At 42.9% G+C, this 27394-nt stretch overlaps 1 protein-coding gene across 1 annotated transcript in view; it reads left to right on the forward strand.

The window, feature by feature from the left end:
• The window catches only part of HS3ST4 (heparan sulfate-glucosamine 3-sulfotransferase 4), a 433722-nt gene that overhangs the window by 187942 nt on the left and 218386 nt on the right, over window positions 1–27394 (forward strand). The window lies entirely within an intron of this gene.

The raw sequence follows: 27394 nt of genomic DNA on the forward strand, positions 1-27394 counted from the left end.
CATGCAATTCTAAAAGAGGTTTGGCCAGGCCAGTGGACAGTCCTCAAGCCACAGCTGCCCATCATTATTCTCCCAGCTGCAGCTGATCTGAGAGGCATATTTTTGTGGTTACCACAGAAAAGGTGCACAAGGTCTAAATCAGGGAAGGCAAGTCAACATTGGTGTGAAAAAATCAAAGCCACGTGTCAGGAGTTTGATAGAGTCAGGAGAGAGGTTAGATGACAGGAGCAAGGACGGAGAATAAAAAATAACAACATATATAGTGCTTATGATGGTGAACCAGATACTTGTATGTACGTATATTACCTATTTAATCCTTACATTAACCCTATGAAGTAGCAATTATTATTTGTCTCATTTTTTAAAAACAGAAAAGTACAGATTAATTCACACAAATAATAACTCCTGGATTCAGATTCAGGCAGTGGACCTCCAGAACCTGCTCCCTGGCTCAAGCCTGTAATCCCAGCACTTTGGGAGGCCGAGGTGGGCAGATCACAAGGTCAGGAGTTTGAGATCAGCATGGCCAATACGGTGAAACCCCATCTCTACTAAAAATACAAAAGTTATCCAGGCATGGCGGCAGGCACCTGTAGTCCCACCTACCCAGGAGGCTGAGGCAGGAGAATTGTTTGAACCCAGGAGGCGGAGGTTGCAGTGAGCCGAGATCACACCACTGCACTCCAGCCTGGGAAACAGAGCGAGACTCCGGAAGTCTCAAAAAGACTTTAGGTAGCAGTCTTTCCATCTCACTGGGTATTGTCAAGCAGTGCGTCGGTGAATTTTTTAGGTAAAGACCCTGGGTCTGTCCATACAATTGTCAGAGTGCCATTTCCTACTGAAAACTCTTCACTGGCAACGTGAAGACAGCATGATTTTTCACTGTTTAATATGGAAACAAGAATATGAGGCTGGAGTCCCTATCTTTGAGGGGCTCAAAGTGTAATGGTGATGGAGGGTGGTGGCTGGGTGTAGGTTCAGTTTGACCTAGCCTTATTCCAGCCCCTGATACAACCATTTAGCCATGTAGGGGGAGGACCCCTATCTCACCTTCCTCTCTGATTGCAGGACTTTCCCATATTGGTGCTTTGCTCAGGCAATGTCTGCTGAATAAATTATTTAAAAAGTGACTGAATAAATATGCGCATGCAAGCTGTCTCTCAAATCCCAGAGAGTGGTCAGCTTATGTGCTTATACTGATAAGAAGTAGTTTTGCTGAAATTAACCCTCCACCTTAAGGGCTACCAATAGAAAGAAATGGCTTTGTCTCTACCAGTGTGTCCACTTAGTCTATTAGAGTGATTGTGGCTACTCATGATTCTCTGTTTTTTAGTGAGCTTTGAAAGCATAATACGCCACCCTAAACTTTGTGGCTTGCAATGATAACCATTTTATAATTTTGCATAATCCCGTGCTTGTTGGGTGTTTCTTCTGTTTGTGGGCAGACTCAGCTGATTTCTGCAGCCAGCTGCTGAGAGGCACGGGTTTCTGTGCTAGGATAGTCCCATTCCTGTTTGGCGGTTGGATCAGTGTCACCTGAGGCAGTAAGCAGGGCTCAGCCATGTGTCTCTCAGTATCTAGCAGGCTTCATTAGCCTAAGAGTTCACATAACAGTGGCTGTAAGGTTCCCAAGGCAACAAAAGAGCAAACCTAAAATGCAAGCACTTTGCAGCTTTTGCTGGGTTCACATTTGCTCGTGTCCCATCGACCAAAGCAAGTCGGATATGCAGGACTAGATTTAAAGAGTAGGTGAATAAATCCACCACTTAATGGGAAGAACTGCAAAAGCATATTGTAAAAGAATGCATTTATAGGAGTGATAGATATTGTGGTCATTTCTGCAACACACTACAGATTTCTCTCTGTGGGTCATCCACCCACAAACCCATTCATCAACCCATCCATCATCCACCTACTCATTAGGCCATCTGTCCATCCATTCATATAACCATCCATTTATCCATCCATCCATCTATCCATCCATCCATCCATCCATCCATCCATCCATCCATTTGTCCATCCATTCACCTATTCATCCATCTATCCATCCATCCATCCGTCCGTCTGTCCGTCCGTCCGTCCGTCCATCCATCCATCCATCCATCTATCCTTCCCTACATCCATCCTATATCTCTTTAGTACAATTGTTTCCTCTTTAAGGGTCATGTGTACATCTCTTTAAAAGCCAGGTTTGAGAGTGAGGACCAACACATGCACTATTAGCCAGGCCAAGTGAAGCAATATGGGCACACCAAGGAGGAAAGGCTACTTATACCCTTGTCAGACACTCTCACAGCACCTTAACTTTCCTCTTCTTTCCTCTTCCAAGCACTCATCTATCTATATGTTTTATTTCCCACATCCTCCCTACCTTACCAGTATTTCTTTGAATACAAAGAGCATATTTGTCTAATTTACTGTTGTATCCTTACCCCTAGCACAAAGTCTGCGTAAAGAACACATTTCATAAATATTTGTTGAATTGAATTGAAAGCTACAGAAAAAAAAGATGACATTTGAACTAGGCTCCAAACAATAGCACATAACATTTAATCCACAGGAACTGTGTGAGTAGCTGGGGTTATTCTCATTTTCTAAGTGAGGAAACAGGTCCAGAGGGGTTAAGTGGTTTGCTCCAAATCACACAGATGGTAAAGGGATGGAGCCAGGCCTCTAATCCTGGAGACTGCATGAGTTCCACTGACAAATTACCATTGCATGCAGGAAAATACCAGAGAGAGACTCAGTCTCTTCTGTTGATGACTTTCACATGACATTTAACAGTCCCTTTCCACATATTTGAATCCCAACCATCCATCAATTCTTTCATCCACCAACTTATCCATACATCAATTCATCCATCTCTCCATCTGTCTACCTATCCATTCTTCCATCCATTCATTCATCCATCCATCTATCCATTCATCCATCCAAAAAATGTTTAATGAGCCTTTGACATCTGTTTATTCATAGGTTGATCCCACACAGCTAGAAATGTGACTGGTGTATAGTAGATACTCAATAAATATTTGTCCCAGGCAGTTGGAAGGTATCATAAGTATAGTGATAATGAGAACATGGACTCTGGAGCCACGTAGTTTTGGATTCAAATCCTGGCTCCACCATATGCATGGCCTTGTGCAAGTTATTTTGCCTCTGCTTCAGTTTACTCATCTGTACATGGGATTAATAATAGTGTCTACTTCTTGGGATTATTAGAAGAATTAAACACAATTGCACACACATACATACACACACATTTAGAACGTTGTCTTGCCCATTGTAGTTGCTTTGTAGTGTTACTGGTTTATTATCACTAAATAAATGGGATGCAATGTTGATCCCCAAAGGCAAGGTCACTGCTCTCACAGAAACTATATTTTAAAGTATTAGACAGATAATTAACAGCTGACCAACCAGATAACCAAGACAGATCCAGATCAGCAAACTTTTCTATCATTTCAGCTTTATCTGAAATCATTCCCTTGTTCCTGTTACATGTATGCCTGGATATGAGCTCAGTGATACTAGGAGCCTTGCTACTCTTTTACTTGGTCCCATTTGAGGAGTGAGGGGGAAGTGCTCTTTCTGTGTGGCACTGGTCATTCATGGCGCTGATGAGAGTGCCGAGCAGTCTGTTCGGGTTTATGTGCTCATGTGGCCGGTCCAGTCTGCATGTCCATGCTGACTTTGTAGACCTCATTTCCTTCCAAGACACAGACAGATGCACCTGCATTCCCTGTGTGAAATGAGTAGAATGAATTTCTAGCAATTCCTTCTCCATCTTGCCCCTCTATGTCTGTCAAAGCTGCTAAGACCAATATGAAGTTAACGGTCTTATGCACATTAAGCTGTGACTTCAGATTTCAATTCTATTTTCCACTCTTAGGAATTATCTGAAGTCCAGAAGTGGGTATTTCTAGTAGCTGTAAGTATAATTGAATTGCAAATACCTGAGGTTGGGAGAGTTGGCCATGGGTCATGCAGTCTGTGAAGATTATTGCCAGGAATGCTATCCACAGACCCAAGGATCATGGTCTCCTGCAGCTCAGGGCAATAATTCTTGCCCCTGATTCACTGTTTCTCACCAGATTGATAGATACAGATAAAATGCCCAACAATAGGCACATTAGGATCTGAAGCCATAACTCAAGCAAGGCTGCTACTCTTGGGCTAATGTTCTCTTTTTCTTACAAAGATTTCTGGAACATAGCCTCAGAAAACCAAAGAATTTGAGAATTGAAAGGAACATAACCTTCATGATGAAGCCCAAACCCAATATAACCTAAAGTCTCTTCCAATGAGACCTCTAACCGTCTCTTAATGCATTCCCCACTTACCAACTACACCAAATTCTTGAGCATTCCCAGAATGCAACCTGTTCTTTTTGTCTTTGTGACTTCTGACATGCCATTTTTGCAATCTGGACTGTTATTTCAATTAAGAATCATTTTGTGGTAGGTGCCAGGAAATCTAAGTTCACACTGGCTTAAGCAAAATAAAATATAACTATTGGCTCACATATTGAAGGTCCATGGGTAGGTTTAGCGTCAGGTATGGCTGGATTTGGGGCATAAATAATGCCAACAAGATCCAGCCTTTGGCATGCTTCTTATGAGTGGCACCATTCCCAGGATCTGCTGTTTTTCTTGGCAGTTTCAAGTTTCTCCCATTAGGATTGCAAGATGGTTCTAGCAGCTGCAAGCCTCGCACTCTTACGGCACTGAATTCAGTGGAACTTATACTTCTCTTTCATAAAATCCAAGCAACTGTCCCCTCATCTCTCACTGGTTCTAACTAGTCAAGAGAATGGAATGTATGGACTGGCCTAAATCCTCTGGAACTGGGGGTGGGATCAGGCCACTCAATCAACAGTGCTGGGAATGGAGGAGTTGTTATGTAAAGGAAATTTTTTATTTCTGTTAGAAAGAGGAAGGATGGACCCTGGGCTGGAGACGACATATTTTTGCCATGATTTTTCTGCCTGGAGAGCTTCACTCACTATTGACACTTTAATTATTCTCTGCTATCTCTTCTCCATGCTGAGTTAATCCATTTAACCGCTGTGCTTCCATAGCTCTTCAGATTGAACTTCCTTCTGTCATGTTTTGGTCATTCCTTTGCAGACAGGTCCCCCTACCAGGCTTTGAGGCTCACCAGAAGAACAACTGTGTCTTCCTCATGTCAGAAACCCCTAGCTATAAGACTTTGTGCTAGGTATACAGTAAGTGTCAGCAAATGTTTATTTAATGAAAGCATGTCACCCTAGATGGGCCTTTAATTTTATTGACTGCATCTTTGCTATTAATTTCTAAAACCCCTACCTGACCATTCCTAGGGTTAATCCATGCCCTAAATCGTAACATGGCTCATCCTACTCAGTGATTGTACTGGGCTGAAATGTATCCCACAACCCCAAATTCATGTCTACCCAGAATCTGTGAATGTGAGCTTATTTGGAAGTAAGGTCTTTACAGATATAATAAAATTAAGTTGAGGTCATAATGAGTCAGATTGGCCCCTAAATCCAATGACTGGAGTACTTATGAAGAAAGGGATTATTTGGAGACATAGGGATAGACACATAGAAAAGATTTGAGAAAGAGCAATCATGTCACCCCAAGTCTTCTCTCTCTGTTGATCACTCCCAGTTTTTTCAACAACTGAAGGTACCATTCAAAATCTCCATCACCTCTCTCATTATATTTGTTTCATGATGCTCAAGAGTGCTAATATGATGGCAGAGACAGAGATTGGTGTGATGCACCTACAATCCAAGGAATGCTGGCAGCCACCAGAAGCTAGAAGAGGCAAGGGAGGATTCTTCCCTATAACCTTTGGAGGAAGCATGGCTCCTGCTGACACTTGGATTTCAGACTTCTAGCCCCCAGAGCTATGGGGAAAGAAACGTCTATTTTTTTTTTTTTGAGACAGGGTTTCTCCATATTGGTCAGGCTGGTCTTGAACCCCCAACCTCAGGTGATCTGCCCACCTCAGCCTCCCAGAGTGCTGGGATTACAGGCATGAGCAACCACACCCAGCCTGAAACGTCTATTGTTTTAAGCCACCCAGTTTATGGTTCTTTGCTATAGCAGCTCTAGGGAACAGATGCCATGATGAGTCTTACTATAGCGAGTTCTTCTTTGTATAACACTAGCTTGTCTTTGTTTACTGATTTCATCATTTCTTCAGCAGATATTTACTGTATATTTACTGTGTGCTAGACAGTGGAGATGTGGTAATGACCAAAACAGTGTCCTATTCTCTCAGGAGCTTCCAGTCTAGTACAAAAGCAGACAGGCAAACAGGTATTTAATCCATTTGCCTTATGTAGGATGTGTCTCTGTGGAAGGAGTCTGTCTTCCATAGAGCTTATAGGTTGTGGTTAAAGTGCTGAATCTGAAGTCAGGCAGACCTAAACACATGTCCTAGATCTACCATTCACAACCTAAATGATCTTTGGCAAATTGTCTTTCAACCTCATCAATATCAGTTCCCTTGTTTTAATTGGGGATAACAATGGCATTCTGATGAGGACCAAATGAGTTGAAGCATGGTACCCGTTCAGCCTGTTGCCTGGCCCAAACAAGTTAGCATTTTTTTTATAGCTTCTTAAGATTTTGGCAAGAGCAATATTCCAAGTCTTTCAGTCATCTCTAGTCTTCTCTCTCTCTTAATCATTCCCATTTTCTTCAACCACCAGGAGTGTGATTCTGAATCTCCATCACTTCACACATTACATTTGTTTAATGAAGCTCAGGAGTGCTGATATCTATCAGAATATTACCCAAACTTACAATGAAAAGCAAAGCAGAACAGAATTCTCACCTCCTTTACTCTAGAATTCTACTTCAAGTAATGCAACCAAAAATGGTCCAACTGTCTTTGAAAGCCACATCACAGTATGGACTAGTATTGAGCTTGCAGGGAATGAAAACAAGCCAGGTGCATTTGCACCTGCTTCCCCATTAAGGACATGTCCAGATGGTTGTTGGGACCCAAGGGCAGGACCTTGTGTTTATCTCTGTTAAATTTTATGTTGTGTAATTCAGCCTTCCACACCAGCTGCTGGAGGTCTTCTGGGATACTGATTCCATTATGTAGCATATTGCCTACAAGATAAAGTCCCAAGTTCGTATTACACACAGATTTTTTATCAACCTTTATTCAAATCTTTAATAAAAATACTGGATATCAGGCAGGGGCTGAGATTTTACTCCCTTCTGAGTAAAGTGGTAAACAATATCTTATGGTTCCTGGTGGTGGACTCTCAAAAGGGCTACAGGAAACTCTATGCTCTGTCTGCTTCAGAAAAAAAACACAGCTCCCTGTACCTCTTTTTAATAGCTGGTACTCAGAAAAACTCCAAGCAGCTGGAGAAAATGATGGTGTCACCAACTCAAGCATCTGAACCAAATTCCCTAGGGTTAACTCTAGATACACTGCACATAGCAGACCTTTAGAGGTCCATTTAATTCTGAACAATTCCAATACTTCTTATAGATATATATCTTTGGATGAGCAAACAACCCACAATTTAGGAGGCTACTGGAAAATATTCATAGCTACAATTGCTCACCTTTACTGAGCAGTTGCTTTGGTTAGAAACAAAGCACTGTCTCACTTAATCCTTTCAACAAAATTTTGATTTTGGGCATTGTATTAGTTTGTTTTCACATTGCTGATAAGGACATATCCAAGACTGGGCCATTTACAAAAGAAAGGGTTTTATTGGACTTAAGGTTCCATGTGGCAGGGGAGACCTTCACAATCATGGTGTAAGGTGAAAGACACATCTCACATGGCAGCAGGAAGAGAAGAGAGTTTGTGCAGAAAAGCAAATCCCATTAGATTTTAAAATGGGAAATTTTAATATCATCAGATTTCCTGAAGCTTATTCACTATCATGAGAACAGCATAAGAAAGACCCATGCCCGTGATTCAGCTGTCTCCCACTGGGTCCCTTCTACAACACATGTGAGTTATGGAAGCTACAAGATGAAATTTGTGTGGGGACACAGAACCAAATCATATAATTCTACCCCTGTCCCCTCCCAAATTTCATGTCTTCATATTTCAAAATCAATCATGCTTTCCCAGCAGTCTTCCACAGTCTTAACTCATTTTACCATTAACTCAGAATTCCACAGTACAGTCTCATCTGAGACAAGGTAAGTCCATTCTGCCTATGACCTTGTAAAATCAAAAGAAAGTTAGTTACTTCCTATATACATGTGAGTACAGGAATTGGGTAAATATAGCCATTTTGCATGGAAGAAATTGGCCAAAACAGAAGGGCTGCAGGCCCCAGACAAGTTCAAAATCCAGCAAGGCAATCAAATCTTAAAGTTCCAAAATGATCTCCTTTGACTCTATGTCTCACATCCGGGTCATGTTGATGCAAGAGGTGGGTTCCCATGATCTTGGGTAACTCCCCCCATTGTGGCTTTGCAGGGTACAGGCTCCTGCCTGGCTGCTTTCATGGACTGGCATTGAGTGTCTTTGGCTTTTCCAGGTGTGTGGTACAAGCTGTTGGTGGACCTACCATTCTGGGCTCTGGAGGAAAGTGGCCCTATTCTCACAGCTCCACTAGGCAATGCCCCAGTAGGAACTCTGTGTGTGGGCTCTGGCCCCACATTTCCCTTCTGTACTGCTGTAGCAGAGGTTCTCCATGAGGGCCCCACCCCTGGGGCAAACTTCTGCCTGGGCATCCAGGCATTTCCATACATCCTATGAAATCTAGGCAGAGGTTCCCAAGTCCCAATTCTTGACTTCTGTGCACTTGCAGGCCCAACACCATGTGGAAACTGCCAAGGCTTGGGGCTTCCATCCTCTGAAACAACAGCTTGAGATATACCTTGGCACCTTTTAGTCACTGCTGGAGTAGCTGGAACGCAGGGCACCAAGTCCCTAGACTGCACACAGCACAGGGAGCCTGGACCTGGCCTACAAAACCATTTTTTCTTAGGTTTTAGGCCTGTGATGGGAGGGCTGCTGTGAAGACCTCTGACATGCCCTGGAGACATTTTCTCCATTGCTTTAGGGATTAACATTTGTCTCCTCATTACTTATGCAAATTCCTGCAGCCAGCTTGAATTTCTCTTCAGGAAATGGGATTTTCTTTTTTATGGCATTGTCAGGCTGCAAATTTTCCAAACTTTTATGCTGTTTCCCTTTTAAAACTGAATGCTTTTAAGTGCTCAAGTTACCTCTTGAATGCTTTGCTGCTTAGAAATTTATTCCACCAGATACCCTAAATCATCGCTCGCAAGTTCAAAGTGCCAAAAATCTCTAGGGCAGGGGCTAAATGCTGACAGTCTCTTTGCTAAAACATAACAAGAATCACCTTTGCTCCAGTTCCCAAAAAGTTCCTCATCTCTATCTGAGACCACCTCATTCTGGACCTTATTTTTCATATCACTATCAGAATTTTTGTCAAATCCATTCAACAAGTCTCTGGGAAGTTGCAAGCTTTCCCACATTTTCCTGTCTTCATCTGAGCCCTCCAAACTGTTCCAACGTCATGCTGTTACCCAGTTCCAAAGTCACTTCCACATTATCAGGTATCTTTTCAGCAATGCCCCACTGTACGAGTACAAATTTACTGTATTAGTCCATTTTCACGCTGCTGGTAAAACATACCTGAGACTGGACAATTTATAAAAGAAAGCAGTTTATTGGACTTACAGTTCTACGTGGCAGAGGAGGCCTCACAATCATGGCAGAAAGTGAAAGGCACATCTCACATGGCATCAGACAAGAGAAGAGAATGTGTGCAGGGAAATTTCCATTTTTAAAACCATCAGATCTCCTGAGACTTATTCACTATCACGAGAACAGCACGGGAAAGACCCACCCCCATGATCCAGTCATCTCCCATAGGACCCCTCCTATAACACATGGGAATTATGGGATCTACAATATTAGATTTGGGTGGGGACACAGAGCCAAACCACATCAGGCACTGTTTGCTAGATGAGGAAACTGAACCTAAGGAAGAACAAGTCTAAGGGTGATGCATTAGTCTCTTCTCAAGCTGCTAATAAACATATACCTGAGACTTGATAATAAAGGAAAGGGGTTTAATGGATTCACAGTTCCACATGACTGGGGAGGCCTCACAATCATGGCAGAAGGCAAAGGAGAAGCAAGGGCACGTCTTACATGGTGGCAGACAAGAGAGCTTGTGCAGCGAAACTCTTATTTAAAAAGCCATTATATTTCATGAGACTTATTCATTACCACAAGAACGGTATTGAGGAAACTGCCCCCAGACTTAGTTATCTCCACCTGGCCCCACCCTTGACATGTGGGGATTATTACAATTCAAGGTGAGATTTGGGTGGGGACACAGCCAAACCATATCAAGTGAGTAGCTAATAATTGGTAGTACAATTACTTAAACACAGACCTCTTTTTCCTGAGACTTAAGGTTATAACAGCTTCTCTCTTAGTACCAAGCAACTTCTCTTTATATTAGTCAGTAGGTTGTTTGTGTGATTAATGAATTCATGAAATATGTTGGATTAATGGCTATTTCATCCCTGAGACTCTGAGTTCCATTTGGCCAGGGACCTTGTCATTTAGTGTCTCTCTCAGAATCTAGCACAGTGCCTGACATGTGGTTAACGCTCAGTAAATGTTTGTTGAATGAACTGAGAGTGGCAGATGCAAATGTGCTTTCAACCACTTCTGTGAAGTGTAAGGTAAACTTGATTTAGGGTTGTCTTTTGACATGCAACCATCTCTATGCAGTAGTTCTTGGAGTCCCAAATGGGAGTAAATGCTTTCCTCCTGGCACACGGAGACTTAATTAAGGTTTGTGACATCCTTTAAAATCCCTCACAATATATAGCCTCTTCATCTGGCTAAGTGCAAGGCAGCATTATAGGGCCATTATTGGGCCTAGCACTAATGGGCATTTGTCACCTCCCCCTCCTCACTGCCACAGTGCGTTAGACCTGCGTGTACCCCAGTAATTGCTAAATAACTCATGGAGTGCTTGGGTTGCTAAATTAAGAAATGAAATAATAGAGGGAAAATAGGAACAGGCAGGTGGAATGAATAGAGACATTCTAATACAGGGGATTTGCTTGCTTGTATGTCTTTTAAATAAAGAGTGTGACTCCAGTTAAGATTGCAGGAATGGATTTTTATAGACTTTGGGGTAGTTCAGTGGTTTTGTGGGCGGATGTATTTGACAGGTGGTCTCCTCTAGTTCTGCCTGATAGCCTATGAGATGAGAAAGGTTAGTTTTCTTATACTGATTTGAATACGGATGGCTCACCCACCAAGGAGACAAGTGAGAAGAACTGGCTGGCTCCATTAAAACAATGGTGATGAGGCCTTTTCAACAGCATTTAAGAACAGGCAGAAATTTAGGGAGGGGATGTCAAGTGGAAAAAAATAAATAAACAAGAAAAGGTGAAGACAAGAGACAGGAGTGAGAACTCCTTGAAGGCAAATTTATCTAAACCATTTTATTTAATGACAAAGACATTCAACTTCATTTTGAGCATTTTCATGGTTTCCTTTTTGTTTTTGGTCTGTCAATATAAATTAAAATAAATTTTGAAGAAAGGAACATAACAAAAACTCAACTCTTTAGAATTTCATAGTTAAAAAAATAGAGAAAGAAATCCCTAAGGACATAGAACATTCCTAAACTGCACTTGGGATTTGTTCAGTGTTTATTAGACATGTAAAATTAAGATGAAACTGTCCTTAGGCAAATTAGTTTAAAATAAAATCCTTCGATATCAGAGAATGGCAATAAAGGACAACTGGATGCTGGGATAGACATTCAGAAGTGGTTGAGGGGCAAACTCCAGATGAAGTGGTTATTTGGGTGAACTGGGCTGAGAGCTGTTTCTTCATGTCGGGTATGCGGACAGAAGGCTCCTGCAGCCTCTCATCATCATGGGCGTTCTTATCAGAAGGATTTGTTGTGGGTGATGGAAGCACCATTCTTCACTTGTGGTGGGTGATCACCTGGATTCCTAGATGGTCATTCTGGGTTGATGTAAGACCGGCCAGAGTCGTGGGAACAGGAATCAAAGAATGGTGATCCTCAGAGAAGGGGCTATTAGCGAGCTTGGTGACCCACAGGGGTTTCTCACACTGAGTACAAATTACACTGACTATGCAATTGATTTTATTAAAAAGAAAAGCTTCAGATTCATAGCCTGGATTCTAATTACTCTTTTTTAGGGACAGTATTGATGTAACGTTCTTTCTGAGCGAAGGCAGCCAATTAACCTTTGCTTCTTGTAGTTTTGCTTTTGGTAGCTTCAGATGGCTTTGCTTTCGGAGATCCAAAGGCTAAGCCTCTTTGGGAAAACTGAGGCAGTTACCCTCTGTCCCTCTCTCTTGTTGATCTAAATGTGAACAGAGTCATTGTAAATTCAGGTAAGCTACTGATGAGTGGCTTCTGTTTCATCTGCTACAGAGTCCCGAGGGCAACCCAGGTGTATCCTTGAACTGAATACACCTTTGAGAAGTCTCCTCCAGCCCTTCTTGGTCAAGCTAGTTGTAAGAGCTGCTGTAAAGGATTTCTGGAGTATGAAGTCTAGAAAGTGAAAGGAAACAGCTTGGGAGACTTTGGGACATGGTCCCTCCAGTCTAACACCACTTTGCAGAAGTTTATGTTCCTGAAATTTCCTTCCAGTTCCAGGAGAGAAAATGAGTTGGGGAGCAGAGGGCTATGCCAGCTTCATGGCAGGCATTTTTGGGAGCCTTTTCTCTGGGCCATTAGTTTGTTGATGGTGGATTGTGTTTCCAGCAAATCTCTTTTGATTGCCAGTGTATAATGAAGGGATGTTTTACCGTCCTTCCAGCTCTAGGGAGAAGTCAAACTGGTTCATTCTGAGTTCTATTGAAGCTATCATGACTGAAGCTTATTCTCCTAGAGGGCTTATGACTACTCTGAATCATCATAAAAGGTTCTTGGTTTTTTTTTTCCACATGGGATAATTAAGATGGTGTGAAGCCAAGTCTTGGGACACAGACAGGTTTCTCTTTGTTGAGACATGCTGCCACTGTCTTTATCAAGTGTCCACAAGAAGACAATTAACATGGTGATGCACGGTGCTCATGTGAATGATGGAAGTCAGGCAAACTCACTTCTTCCTCCAGATATGGGGGACCCAGCCTCTTCCCCTCATCCCACCAGCTGTCATTCCTATTCTACTGCTCTGACCTCTGGGAGGCTGATGGAGAGCTCACAGATCTTACTTTCCTGGTCTTCACTTGACATGTGAAAAGAAGCTCCCCTTTACCCCCCTGTGTGCATTTTATTCTGAACTCATATTCCATTGGCCTTGGCTAAACCAGGTACCCCAACCAGATTCTAAGTTTCTTGTTTCTTCTCTGCTGCTTCTTTCTGGCCTGTAGGACTTTTTCACAGACAAAAATCTCATTCTCACAGATCAATGAGCATATTCTTCTACGCCTATTAGTTAGCCTAGGATTTTGTTCTTTTGAAACTCAAAAGATGCAGGCTCTTGAAACTCAAAAAGCCTTTTTGCTTAAGACTGTAGTCCCTGCCTTGAGTTTCAAAGGCCCGTTTTCAACCTCAAAGGCCAAGTACTGACTCTTTCTCTCTTTGGATCCCTGCTGGAAAAAAAAAAAAAAACATACTAAAGACAGTGGGCAGAGAATGCTCTAGCTATTGATGGGGTAGCAGGAAGTATCGAAAACCTAAATAAATAAATAAATAACATCAGCTTCTGTTTTGTAATAATCCCAAACTCATTCAAACAGGAAAGGGCCTAGAATTCAAATTCAGATCAGGTTTTGGAGAGGACTAGATGTTTAGATCATGGGAATCTTTGTGTCTTAGGGAATTTGTCCAAGGAAAGCAATAACATTTGAGGGATGAGTAACCATGGTGGAGTGTTTCTCCAGAAATAAGCTGAGCATTTTATATTTGTCATCGAGTTTTCACAGCAATCCTATAAAATAAGTGTTATTATTTTTACCATTTTGCAGATGGGAAAAACTGAGACTCCAACAAGATTAGCCACATGATTAACAATGCTATTAAGAATCCAACCCCTTTCAACATGGTGGCTCATGCCTGTAATCTCAGCACTTTGGGAGGCCAAGGTGGGCAGATTACTTGGGGTCAGAAGTTCGAGACCAGCCTGGCCAACATGGTGAAACCTTGTCTCTTTTAAAAACATAAAAATTAGCCAAATGTGGTGGTGAGCACTTGTCATCCCAGCTACCTGGGAGGCTGAGGCTAGAGAATTGCTTGAACCCGGGAGACGGAGGTTGTAGTTAGCTGAGATTATGCCATTGTACTCTAGCTTGGGCAACAGAGCGAGACTCTGTTTCAAAAAAAAAAAAAAAAAAAAAAAAGAGTCCAACTGAGTTCAGAGCCATGGCTCTAAGCCATAGAAAAAGAAGAGGAGGGTGGCTAGAGAAGGTTCAATACTCAAGGAAAGTAAATAAGGAGGAGATGAATTGAAGGAATTCTGTGGGCTAGCTACTGTACATGCTGTCACTTTACCAGGGATGCCTTTCCCTCAGATCTTATAAGGCTGCTTCTTTCATGATTCAAGTCTCGGATCAAAATATTACAGAGGTCACCACTGGCCACCTTGGCTGTCCACCCATAGCATACACACACACACATGCCACAGACACATTTCAAGAAACCCTGTTTAATTTTAAAAATAGCATCATCCCTTCTGGAGTTATGATTTCGTTTACTTATGTTCTTGTGTATTTATTGTCTGTCTCCCCTTTGTAGTGTCTTTAGAACATCAGTTTTTGAGGTTAAGTGCTTTGTTTGTTTGTTTGTTTTTGAGATGGAGTCTCGCTTTATTGCCCAGGCTGGAGTGCAGTGGCATGATCTCAGCTCACAGTAACTTCCGCCTCCTGGGTTCAAGTGATTCTCCAGCCTCAGCCTCCCAAGTCGTTGGGATTATAGGCACGTGCCACCATGCTTGGCTAATTTTGTATTTTTAGTAGTGACATGGTTTCGCCATGTTGGCCAGACTGGTCTCCAACTCCTGAACTCAGTTGATCTGCCTGCCTGAGCCTCCCAAAGTGATAGGATTACAGGTGTCAGCCACCACACCTGGCAGAGGTTAAGTACTTTGTAGATTCTGACTTTTTGTTTACCCCTAAGTGTCCAGAACAGTGCCTGGTTCATAAAGGGTTACTTAAGAAATAGATTTGAATGAATTTGGTTTTGTGAGAAGGAGCAGTCAGAAAGCTTAGGAGGAGAAAAGCCCCATTTTGCATATCTCCTAGCCCCATTTCAGAATAAAAATGACAAGCTTAACCATTTCAGAATAAAAAACAACAAGCTTAACCACTTTTCAACCTTGATGTCCAAAGCTGCTTAGGAAGGTCTGGCTGGTTTGCTTTGGAGCTGCCTCCTTAAACGAGGATCAGAAAGTACCTTTAATGTTTAGCTTCATTTGTTTATCAAAGGCAGAAATGACTTTGTCCCACATCACAGCTGGGATTCAGCAAGATGGGGCCTTCCTCTGCCTTGTACTTCAGAGTAGCCGTGCGTAGCTAAAACAATTGTTTTTCACCTCTGCAATAATCCAGAAATGTGAACATTCAGTTTGGAGATTCTCAGAGGAGAGGACCAAGGAGAAAAGTTCACAGTATTATCTGGTTTCTAAAACTGTTTAGGAAGCTGGGAAGATCAGCTTCAGTCAGTTTCTCGAGTTCTGCAACTTTAGGGTACCTTACTTGAGGCACTGGCCACCAAGCACTGCATACACTGATTAAGTTTCAAAAAAGGCTTCGGTCTTAAGGTTTAGCTACTCCAGTCTACTGTTGTGGTTCTACCCCTCAACAACCCTGCCTGCCCCTCAACCACAAACTTGATTCATTTGATTGTCACCTTCACAAATTTTTGGCGTATCCAAGCACCAGCTGTGATTAATGTTAAATATTTGTAACATTTTATACACACACACACACACACACACACACACACACAGTATCACACATACATGTATATGTGTGTAAATATTTACTTAGTATCTTTATTTTGAGTCTGCATTTAAATGAAAACTTTACATCATGAGTATAAATGGAAAAGAAACAAAAGGTCTACCCTTCTGTAAGTGGAAGGAAATTATAAACATAATACAAAGAGAAGAAAACAGTATTACACTTTCTTTTGCCTGACCAACATGAGAGATTAACAAAAGTTAGGTGCTAAAGACAAAGAAATAACAGAAATTAGACTTTGTCTTTTGTAAGTAATCAAAAAGAATGAAGAAGAATTGAAACAAGGGTACCTTTCTTACTGTGTAGTTTTTGCTTTTTTTGAGACAGAGCTGTCTTAGTCCTTCATCCAGGCTGGAGTACAGTGGCTCAATCTTGGCTCACTGCAGCCTCTGCCTCCCTGGTTCAAGCGATTCTCCTGCTTCAGCCTCCTGAGTAGCTGGAACTAGAGGCGTGCACCACTATGCCTGGCTAATTTTTGCATTTTTATAGAAATAGGGTTTCGTCATGTTGGCCAGGCTGGTCTTGAACTCCTGACCCCAAGTGATCCGCCCACGTCGACCTCCCAAAGTGCTGGGATTAGAGTCGTGATCTACTTGTATTCTACTTACTGTGCATTTTAATATTATCTACTGCTGTGTTTGTATACCACTTAAAATGAACGGCAAAAACACCTAAAGAGTAGTGGTGCTTGTTCTGAATTCGGGAACCACTTCATTATCCAAATCTGCATTCCCATTTATAACATCTGGCCAAGTTATCATCAGGCCTGGCTTGATCATCTGCTCAGAGAGCAGGAGGCTCAGTTTCCCGAAGCAACCCACTCCAAGTTCTCTCTCTTTAGGGCGAGAAAGTTCTCCAACACATAAGCTTGGGTGGGGTGAGAAGGAAACACGTTCTTTAAGAGCTTCTGAGTAGACAAGATATTTCAGGCAGATGGAACAGCATTTAAAAAGGCAGAAGGAAAGAGACAGCATGGCCTATTTTAGGGGAACCACAAGTAGTTCATTCAGCACGGCTGGATCTGCATTAAATGTCGAAAGGAAGACGATGGGGTGAGAGGAGAGGTGGGAGGTGAGGCAGGCTGGAGCCTGACCCTGGAGAACCCAGCAGGTGGTGCTTCTGACTTTCAGCTTCAGCTTTGACACCAGCACAGGGCTGACTGCTTGTCCTTTGCTCTGGTATTTAGAGGTAAATTATATTTGGGTGGCAACAGCATTTCCTTCTGGAAGAAATCTATTTTTGCTGTGTGAATATACTGATAAGTTTTTGGAGTGGGTGGAAGGGGTGTGAGAGCTTCTAGGATTTTGTTTTGCTTCATGGGATATACAGACTAAAGGAGAGAAGAATGTGTAAGGGATCATAAAAGGGGATTTGTAGAAGGTTGAGTGACCTGGGGGTGGGGGAAAAAGGGCTTTTTGTGAAAGAGATGTCCATTGGGGGAAAAACAGAAAGCTGATGGGGAATTTGAGGAAGTTTCTGTTCTTTAGGCAAAAGTGGACACTGAGACAAGGATATATAGTTTACTTAGGAGATATATAGTTTATTTATACCTTTGAGGAAGTAGGAAGGTGACAGGGGAAGGTACGTCAGGTGATTGGGGTGCATTAGTAAGACAGCTATCCCAGTGAGTGTCTAAAGCCTTATCCCATGGTTAAAAATATGCTCACAGTCATCCTCACTGAAGGGCTAGGGAGGTGGAGTATTTTAACCCCCACCCACTTAGTCAATGGGAAAGGGTTGTCTACAGGGAGATATTAATTCCAAGAAATTAATTACCAGAGATAAATAAATTCCCAGATACGAATTATTGACTTGTGATGGGCACAGCTGACTTCTGCAACTGGGAGCAGCCTTCCCACAAAGCTGGAGGCTCTGAAGGTTGGAAGTCAGAATGGTGAACATGGAAATGGCAAGACATCCAGTGGCTATGGGTGGAGCATCCCTAGCATCTGCTACACTTGATTTGGGGTATGTATCCACTTTTCCATCAATCATGTGACATCTTCCATAATATACCTGTATGTTGTTCATGCCATGAAAGTTGAAACTGATTGAAAGATGTGACTAATTGCTGAATGTGGACTTCAGTTGGCCTCCACTGAGCAAGCAGGCCTGCTTCATCTGGGCTATACTGCTACACTGGAATAGTTAGGTCTTCCTTAATTGAATGTCAGAAACCCAGCTCTAATTGGCTTGAAACAAAGAAAAACAAAAGATATTGAATCTTGGAATGAAAACATCTGGTTGATGGTGTTCAGGAGAAGTTTGATCTAGGAGCTCAAATGACCTAATTGGACTTTGGGTTACCTCTCTCCCTCTCTTATCTCTGCTTTTCTCTGGCCTGATTTTATTCACTTCTTATTATGAGAAGATAGTTTTCAGAAGCTTCAGGTTGCATCCTTTGTCCCCAGCCACCCCGGTAGAAAGATGACTCCTTTTAACAAAAAATTACAATGACTTCCAAGACTGAGCAGCGCTGGCTCTGTCTGTCCTTCCTTGGGCCATGTGCACGTACCCAAACCTCTCACTGAGTGCCGGCTGCTGCTCTGCTCTGATCTGGCAGGCTGAGCTCACATGCCTGCCTACCCTTGGAGCTGGAGTTGAGTTAAATTCTCCTTATTCTTGTAGACAAAGTAGTAGAAGAGGAGCTATTCCCTGAGATAAAGTGGGTACTGTTGGGTAGAAAAAGAAGAGAGAATAGATGTTGGGAAATACAAGAGGTATTCACAACAACAAAACAACTCTGAAAAGATGCTCAGGTTCTTGAAGGTCTGGAAGCTCAGCCTATTTCAAGGGCCTCTTATGAAATTAACACATCCATGAAATCAGCTTCCATGGCTCCAAATTCCCTGTCTTGACAACCGTCCCCCTTCCTGAGCCAGACCAACTGCTTCCTTTCAGAGCTGCTGACACTAACTGATGGATGAGGGTGTCAGGGTTTCCAAGACACTGGATTTCCATTGACTGCTATAACCTTGAGCTACAGGCTTTATTGGCAGTATTTAACGCAAATCTGTTTTCCATCCTTGTCAGATCCCACTTCAATATGCGCCACAGGAGGAGAAGTCCAATGAGAAATTGATTTCTTTAATGGGGAGTGCTCTGCAGCAGATAGCAACCCTTCCGGAGATGCATTAGCTGGATTACAATTGAATCTTTTCTCACTCGCTCTGAGGGACTCTCTCCTTTGCCAGAAGGATGGGACTCTGAGCTCATTATTTGCCTAATTGTTTCTTAGACTGGAGAACAAGAAAGTCGGGGCTCTCCCCTCCAGCCCCTAGGTCAGAAGCAGGGATTTCCAGTCCTCAGACTTGCTAGAGAAGATTGAAATTTAGGAATTAGTGTCTTACAATTGCTAAGAATGACTGGTGGCTAAATGTTTCTTAGCAACATTTAGACACAATCAATAAACAATAAGTGGTTGAAATCATATGAATGAACAGTTAGAAATCTGAGGAACGGCATTCCTGATTTTTAGTGGGATTTTAGGGATTGTTCATGCTGTAAATTGAAATTACAGGGTGGTTTTTCTAGAACGTAGTGAGATTCTGCTCATGTATGTTTGGTAAGGACCTATGCCGTTTTCATGTATAGCAACATTAGTAATGGTAATTTTTTTTTTGCTTTTATTTTGTACTAGGCTCTCTGCATGATATGGTTTGGCTTTGTGTCCCCACCCAAATCTCACCTTGAATTGTAATAATCCTTTCATGTCATGGGGAGGGACTCAGTGGGAGGTAATTGAATCATTGGGGTGTGTTTTTCCTGTGATGTGCTCTGATAGTGAATAAGTCTCATGGGATCTGATGGTTTTTGTCAGGGGAATTCCCCTATATACGCTCTCTTTCTTGCTTGTGGCCATGTAAGATGTGCCCTTCACCTTCCACCATGATTTTGAGGCTTCCCCAGCCATGTGGAACCATGAGTCAGTTAAACCTCTTTCTTTTATAAATTACCCAGTCTCAGGTATGTCTTTGTAGCAGCATGAGAACAGGTACACTGTTTTAATACACTGCATTATCTCACTAAGACCTCACAACCGCATGAGATGAATCTTATTATTATATTATTATTCCCTCCATACTGATGAAGGCATGAAGATTCAGAGAGGTTACACAATTTGCCCCAATTCACACAAATAATGTGGTAAGTAGCAAAGCCTGCATTTATCCCTTTGTCTGACTCCACAGGTTGTTCTCTTAGCCATCACTAGATATTTCCTTCTATAGGAAGGCATCACACACCCATCAAGGATGGATTTGTTATTATCTCCTAGGGTAAGGACCCAGATGACCTTACAGTGTTAGGTCCTGGAATGTGACATAGAGACAAAAAAAAAAATTGGAGGGTTCTGGCCAATGCATGTCCTCTTAGCCACAGCTACTGCATCAGCTCATGGAAAAGGACCATCTTTATTTCCTAGAGGTATTGATGACATAAATGTGTTTGCAAGGAAGGGGAAATTTAGACCAAGGCTGGTGTCTTGCTGGAACATCAGGTACACTTTTTGCCTGGAGAGAAACCCAGTGGTTTTTCCAACATGGAGTCTATGATTTATCTTGTCTTCAATCTTTTCAAGAGTTGACCTGTCTGGGGACACTGAACCAGCTTAACCTAACTGCATGACCAAACATGGTTTATTCTTTTTTAACCTCAGGATATTCATTTGAATAATGGGGTCAATATTATTAAATATGTAGAATAACATGTTAAGGCTCGATGGAATAATGTACAGTGAGGATTCAAGAGATGTCAGTTGCTAGTATATTGTTTTATTTTGCTTGGTTTCCATTCGTGCATCTCTCAAATGAAGAAGGTAGATCAGCTCCATTTCTGAACCATGACTGGGTCATTTGAAAATGAATGGGGCTGTCTGGGAAGGGAATGAGACAGGTAACTGGGATCTATGGGTGAACTCTGAGGGGTCAGAAACAGCTTCAGGAAGGGAAGCAAGTTCAGTCTAGCTGGTAGCATTTGGTGATGTGAGGATCTGGCTACAGACAAGAGTGATAATTGAGGTTGGCTGTGGGCACTCAGGAAACCCAACAAGAAGAGATGGGGTAACGTTTCAGCCTTGCAGACTACGATGAGCCTGTCACCAGGTATTAGGGACTAAACCAGATACTGTTCAGAGTCTCAGTTCTATAGACTGGGTATATATAAGGTTGTGGATAGGAGATGATATTCCAGTTACACTTGCTGTGTAACAAACCAGTACAAAACCTAATGGCTTGAAATGACCATTTTGTTAGACTCACATATTAAGTAGGTCTGGCATTTAGGAGGCCTTCTCTGCTCTCTAATATTTGGGGCTTCAGCTGGGAAAACTTAAAGGCTAGGGGTAACTCAATGATGGGAAGCAGGAACCCTCAGAGATATCTTTACTCACCTGTCTTGTGGTGATGCTGGCTTTCCTCTGGGACCTCAGCTGAGCTGCCAGGTAGAACACTTACATGTGGTATCATCATGTGGTCTCTGTGTCAGGACTGAGTGTCCCATGAGAACAAGACAGACACGGATGGCATTTTTATTATTGAACCTCAAAGTCAGATAGCATCACATACTCCAGGTTCAAAGGGAAGAAGCATAAGCCCCAGCCATCCAATGAAAGGGATGTTGAAGTGATGTTGTAAGAAAGTTGTGGGATGGGAGACTTGTTGCCTCCATCTCTGGGGACTCTAATCTGCCACTAGTGATTCAGTCTTCCGAAATTATTATTATAGTGTTATTGTTAGTAGCACAGGCTATGGAGTCAGACTGCCTGGCTTCACATCGCGACTTCACCACTTACTAGCTGTGTGATGTTGGGTGAGCCATTTAAACTCTGTGCCTCTGCTTTCTCATCTATGAAATGGGACTACCAGTTGTACCTGTCTTATTGGATTATTGTGAAGAATACATGAACTAATAGCAAGTACTCAGAACATACCCTTGCACGTTGTAAATCCCAACTAAAGCCAAGAGTTTACTATTATTATCATCACTAAGTAGGCTCTCAAGACAGATACTCAGGCTTAGGAAACAAGCAAGGAAGCTAGTCACCAAAACGAAGGAATAAAGTTCAGGCCAACCTATTAGAAAATCTGACCTCAAAAGAATGTGAGACTAGAGATGGTTAGTTGATTCTCTTTGGGGTCAGAGCTGATCCCAGAGAGAAGGACTGTGTTTTAGGGGCAGGCATGGGGCAGGCTGAAGTGGCCTCTGCAGGAGTAAGGAGGGGCCCAGGCACAGCAAGAGCAGAGGAGCTGATTTTGTCACACCTAAAACATTATGACCCCGACCACACTTTCTTTCACTTTTTGCAATTTAACCTCCTCTGTGTCTCATTGAGCCTCATCTTACCTGCCAGGTAAAAGGCCTGGAACTAAGCCATGTTAAGTCAACAGTGAGTGACAGAGGACAGCAGCCTAAGCTGTGGTGAAAAAGGCTTGTTCAAATATGTTGAGAGAATGGATGAGTTGAAACAGAAGAGAGCACTCAAGATCGGGCCCCACCACCTGGTATCCATCTTTGGTTGTGGGTGACAGAAATGTAGTTGCAACCAGCATACACTAAATAGGAAATTTATTTGCTCACTTAACTGACAAGTCCAGGGGGAGATAGCCTCAGCTGTGTCCACATGCCTCAATGATGTTGTAAGGAATTCTGTCTCTATCTTTCAGAGCCATTTCCCACCCCCTTTTTCAGGGCTCTGTTTTTGGTTAGGACAAATCTATTCCCTTCTTAACTAATCTGTAAGATACTTACTAGGGACCGCTATGCACTAGGCATGTTGCAAGAACCAGGGATATAGCAGTGAACAAGACAGCAAAGTCCTTGACCTCATGGAATTTATTTCCAGAGACAGAAGATAGAATAAATAAATAGACAAATGAAAACAGATGTATAATTTTAGTTAACAGTGTAATAGAATAGACCTGGGTAAGGGAATACAGAGTGAGAGCAAAGAAGTAGTCACAGAAAATCTGTTTGAGCTGTTAATGTGTGTGAAGGTGCAGGTGGAGGGAGAGAGCCCACCATGTGTGAATGGGGGGAATGGTGTGCCAGGCAGAAGGCACAGTGCCTGCAAAGACTCCGGGCAAGAATGATTTTGCTGTGTTTGAATAAATCAAAGGAGACTTAGGATGGCAGGGGCTTAGTGATCAAAAAGTTATGTGAGAAATGCAAGAAGCTGATGAAGGATAGTGCTGGGATTATGGCCATGATAAAGAGTCTAGATTTTATTTTAGGCCTAATGGGAAGCTGTTGGAGATTTTAAAGTAGGGGAATGATACGAACTTATTTGCCTTCACTCAAAGCTGACATGCTTCCCAATTAGCAGCTTCTGTGGACAAAGTCTCAGGGAGGGATCCCATTGGTCAGCCTTGAACCACATGCAATGTGTGGACCAGGGAGAAATCCCAGTGGTCAGCCTTGGGTAATTCAAATTCATGGACCAGGGAAGGATCTCACTGGTCAGCACTGGGTCACATGCTAATTCTTGGACCAGGGAGGGATCCTATTGGCCAGCTTTGAGCCACATGCAAATTCATAGGCCAATCACTGTGGCCATGGTGTTGTGGTATTTTGAATGGCCCAGTTGGGGTCATATACCTATGTTTAGAGCCTGGAAATGGGGGCAGCCCATTTTTCAAATGAAAGTTGTGGAGTCCAGTTAACAAACAAGGTGATGGGCATTGGACAGGTGCTAATAATATATGTCCTCTGTACCTCACCTGCAATAATATTCCTGAACTGTGAACATCCCATCCCAGTTTAGAATATCCAACGATACCTCAGGATGTCCAGGGAGTTCCTTTCTCTACCTTGCCTTCTTCTCCACCACTTACCAGACCAACCAGTAGAGATTTGCTTGGGTGGTGAAGCATTTCGTCCAGGTTTTAGATTAGGGAGATTTCTGTCCTTGTGGTCTTTGTACTACCCTCTAATGCATGTCAGGTGAACCCAAATATTATTCCCTGTAATCCCTTTGAACAGAACAGAAACATCTCCCTCAAGTAGCTATTTTCTTAACCCTAAATAACCTCAGTTCATTCCTTTCTCTACTCAGGACATGGTTCCATTGCCATTCTAGTGGCTTTCCTTGGAGTGCTTTGAACTTCATCAGATTTTCAGATGCTGTGTTCTGTGAGAAGGGGGTGACTCCTAGTTTACCAGAAGCAATTTCTTAGTTTAAGCCTGATTTCGGCCGCAACAAAACAGTCTAGTATGCAAATGAAGTTGTTCCCAGATCTAGGCAAAGAAGTCACTAGTCAATAAATCATTGATGCTGGGGGAGGCAAGGTGAGCAAAAAAGCAGCTCCCAAAGCAGAGTGGGAAGTTGTTAGGAGGAAAATATTCCCCGGTCCCTCTGGGTTTTCTGTAACACTGTCACATCCTGTGGTGTAGGCCTCTTTTTCATTTTCTTTTCTTTTTTTTTGAGATGGAGTTTCACTCTTGTCACTCAGGCTGGAGGGCAATGGTGCAATCTTGGCTCATTACAACCTCTTCCTCCCAGGTTCAATAGATTCTCCTTCCTCAGCCTCCTGAGTAGCTGGGATTATAGGTGCCTTCCCCCATGCCCAGCTAATTTTTGTATTTTTAGTAGAGATGTATTTCACTATGTTGGCCAGGCCAGTCTTGAACTCCTGACCTCAAGTGATCACCTGCATCCACCTCCCAAAGTGCTGAGATTACAGGTGTGAGCCACTGCACCCAGTGGCCTCATTTATTTCTATGAGTCAAGTTGGTAGGAAAATTCCTTCTCACTTCATTCCATATTTACCTCCACTATGGAATGCATCATGTTTAGCAATTATGTAGTCATTCAGCAAATGCTTATTGAGCACCTACTGCATACCAGGCACTGGACAATTGTGATGCAGAGGTGAGCAAATAAAAACCCTGGGCTTAGTTTGATGTGGGAGACAGAGGAGAAAAACGATAAGGGCAAGGAAGTGTGATGAGAGCTGTAAAATGAGTACCTGTTACTGCGGTCCCTCTAGGAGCGGCCTGGAACCAGGGCTGAGAGGAAAGGGTAGATGGGTGAGGCAAGATGTGTGTGTGTGTGTGCATGCTCACGTGTGTGGCACTTCTGAACCATAGTAACCATGCATACACAGGCCCCCAGGCTTGGGAGAACAGAGTAATGTGAGCTAATGTGTGGCCAGGTAGAGGGATAAATGGGATGTGGCTGGATATTAAGCTTGCTCAGTAGACAAGGATCAGGCAGTGTAGGTCGGGGGACGACATATGAGGGCAGTGGAGAATGATTGAACGTTTTGGTCACAGGCAGTGATGTGATCCGAGTTGTGTTTTAGAAAGATCACTCTGATAGATTTGTAGATGGTGAATGGATGCTGGGGTGGTCACAGGAGAGGTGTCAGGATCTTAATGAGCAGGCAGTGGACCAGAGAAGAATTGGCAACCGGAGCCGAAACTGGGGCTGTCTCAGTCGGCTGGGCTGCTGTAACTGGATGCCGTGGACCCGGCACCTTCACCAGTAAGGATTTATGTCTCACTCTTCTGGAGGCAGGAAATCCTAGGTCAAGGCCCTGGAAGATTTGAGGCCAGGAGAGGGCCTGCTTCCTGGCTTGCGGAGGGCTGCTGCTTGCTGTATACTCATACAGCAGAGGGAAAGAGAGAAAGAGAGAGAGAGAGAGATCATCTTACTTGTGTCTCTTTTTACAAGTGCACAGATTTCATTCATGAGGGCCCCCATGACCAAAGCCTCACCTCCAGACACCACTACATTGGGAATTCGGCTTCAACATCTGAATTGCAAGGAGATGTAAACATTCAATCTGAAGCAGTGGACAAGGGGACAGAGGGCCAGGAATGGAGGAGACTGGTGGGAGACAGGGGAGCTCATGTCCAAGGCCCCGGTGAGTGACTGGTTTTGGGAGTGGGAGGTGCTGGGCTAGGCTCTGCATCATGTCCCTCTGGACCCCACTCCTGACCAACAGAATCTCAGTCTCTTTTTTTATTTTTTTGAGACAGAGTCTCACTCTGTCACCAGGCTGGAGTGCAGAGGCGTGATCTCAGATCACTGCAATATCTCTGCTTCCTAAGTTCAAGTGATTCCCTTGCCTCAGCCTCTCCAGTAGCTGGGACTACAGGCGCATACTGCCACACCCGCCTATTTTTTCTATTTTAGTAGAGACAGAGTTTCACCATGTTGGCCAGGATGGTCTCAATCTGTTGACCTTGTGATCCGCCCGCCTCAGCCTCCCAAAGTGCTGGAATTACAGGCATGAGCCACTGTGCCCAGCCTCAGTCTTTCTGTAAAGATTCTCCTGGCATTTAAACCCGCGTCTCCTGACTCCAGCTCTGTTGTTTGTTACTTCTGCCACAAACATGACTACCAAAGTACTGAAGGATACTGTGATGGTCTGGGAACAGGCGGAGTGATTCAACAGAGTCAAGTCAGAAATAATACTATAGGGTTCTAACAGCCTTCAAGCCCTCATTTTGCTTAACCTTTAGGTTTCCTTAAATATTGACCTACAGGGCAAAGGACTGAACAGACACTTCTCAGAAGAAGACATACAGGCAGCTAACAAACATATGAAAAGGAGAAATAGGAACACTTTTACACTGTTGGTGGGAGTGTAAATTAGTTCAACCATTGTGGAAGACAGTGTGGCGATTCCTCAAGGACCTAGAAATAGAAATTCCATTTGACCTAGCAATCCCATTACTGGGTATATATCCAAAGGATTACAAATCATTCTACTATAAGGACACGTGCACACGAATGTTCATTGCAGCACTGTTTACAATAGCAAAGTCCTGGAACCAACCCAAATGCCTACCGACAATAGACTGGATAGGGAAAATGTGGCACATATACACCATGGAATATTATGCAGCCATCAAAAATGATGAATTTGGGTCCTTTGTAGGGACATGGATGAACCTGGAAACCATCATTCTCAGCAAACTGACAGAAGAGCAGAAGATCAAACACCGCATGTTCTCACTCATAGGTGGATGTTGAACAATGAGAACACATGGACACAGGGAGGGGAGCACTACACACTGGGGTCAGTTGGGGGGAAATAGGGGAGGGACGGTGGGGGGTGGGGAGCTGGGGAGAGATAGCAAGGGGAGAAATGCCAGATGTAGGTGATGGGGAGGAAGGCAGCAAATCACACTGCCACGTGTGTACCTATGCAACAATTTTGCATGTTCTTCACATGTACCCCAAAACCTAAAATGCAATAAAATAAATAAATGGGGAAAAAAATAAAAAAAGAAAAATGCTCATTATCATAAATCATCAGAGAAATGCAAATCAAAAGGACAGTGAGATACCATGTCACATCAGTCAGAATGGCTTTTGTTAAAAAGTCAAAAAGTAACAGATGTTGGCAGGCCTGTGGAGAAAAGGCAACATTTATACACTGCCGGTGGGAATGTTAAGTATTTCAGT

Source organism: Sapajus apella, unplaced genomic scaffold (assembly GCF_009761245.1).
Source record: "Sapajus apella isolate SASKATOON/1434 unplaced genomic scaffold, GSC_monkey_1.0 scaffold51, whole genome shotgun sequence".
Classification (NCBI taxonomy): domain Eukaryota; kingdom Metazoa; phylum Chordata; class Mammalia; order Primates; family Cebidae; genus Sapajus; species Sapajus apella.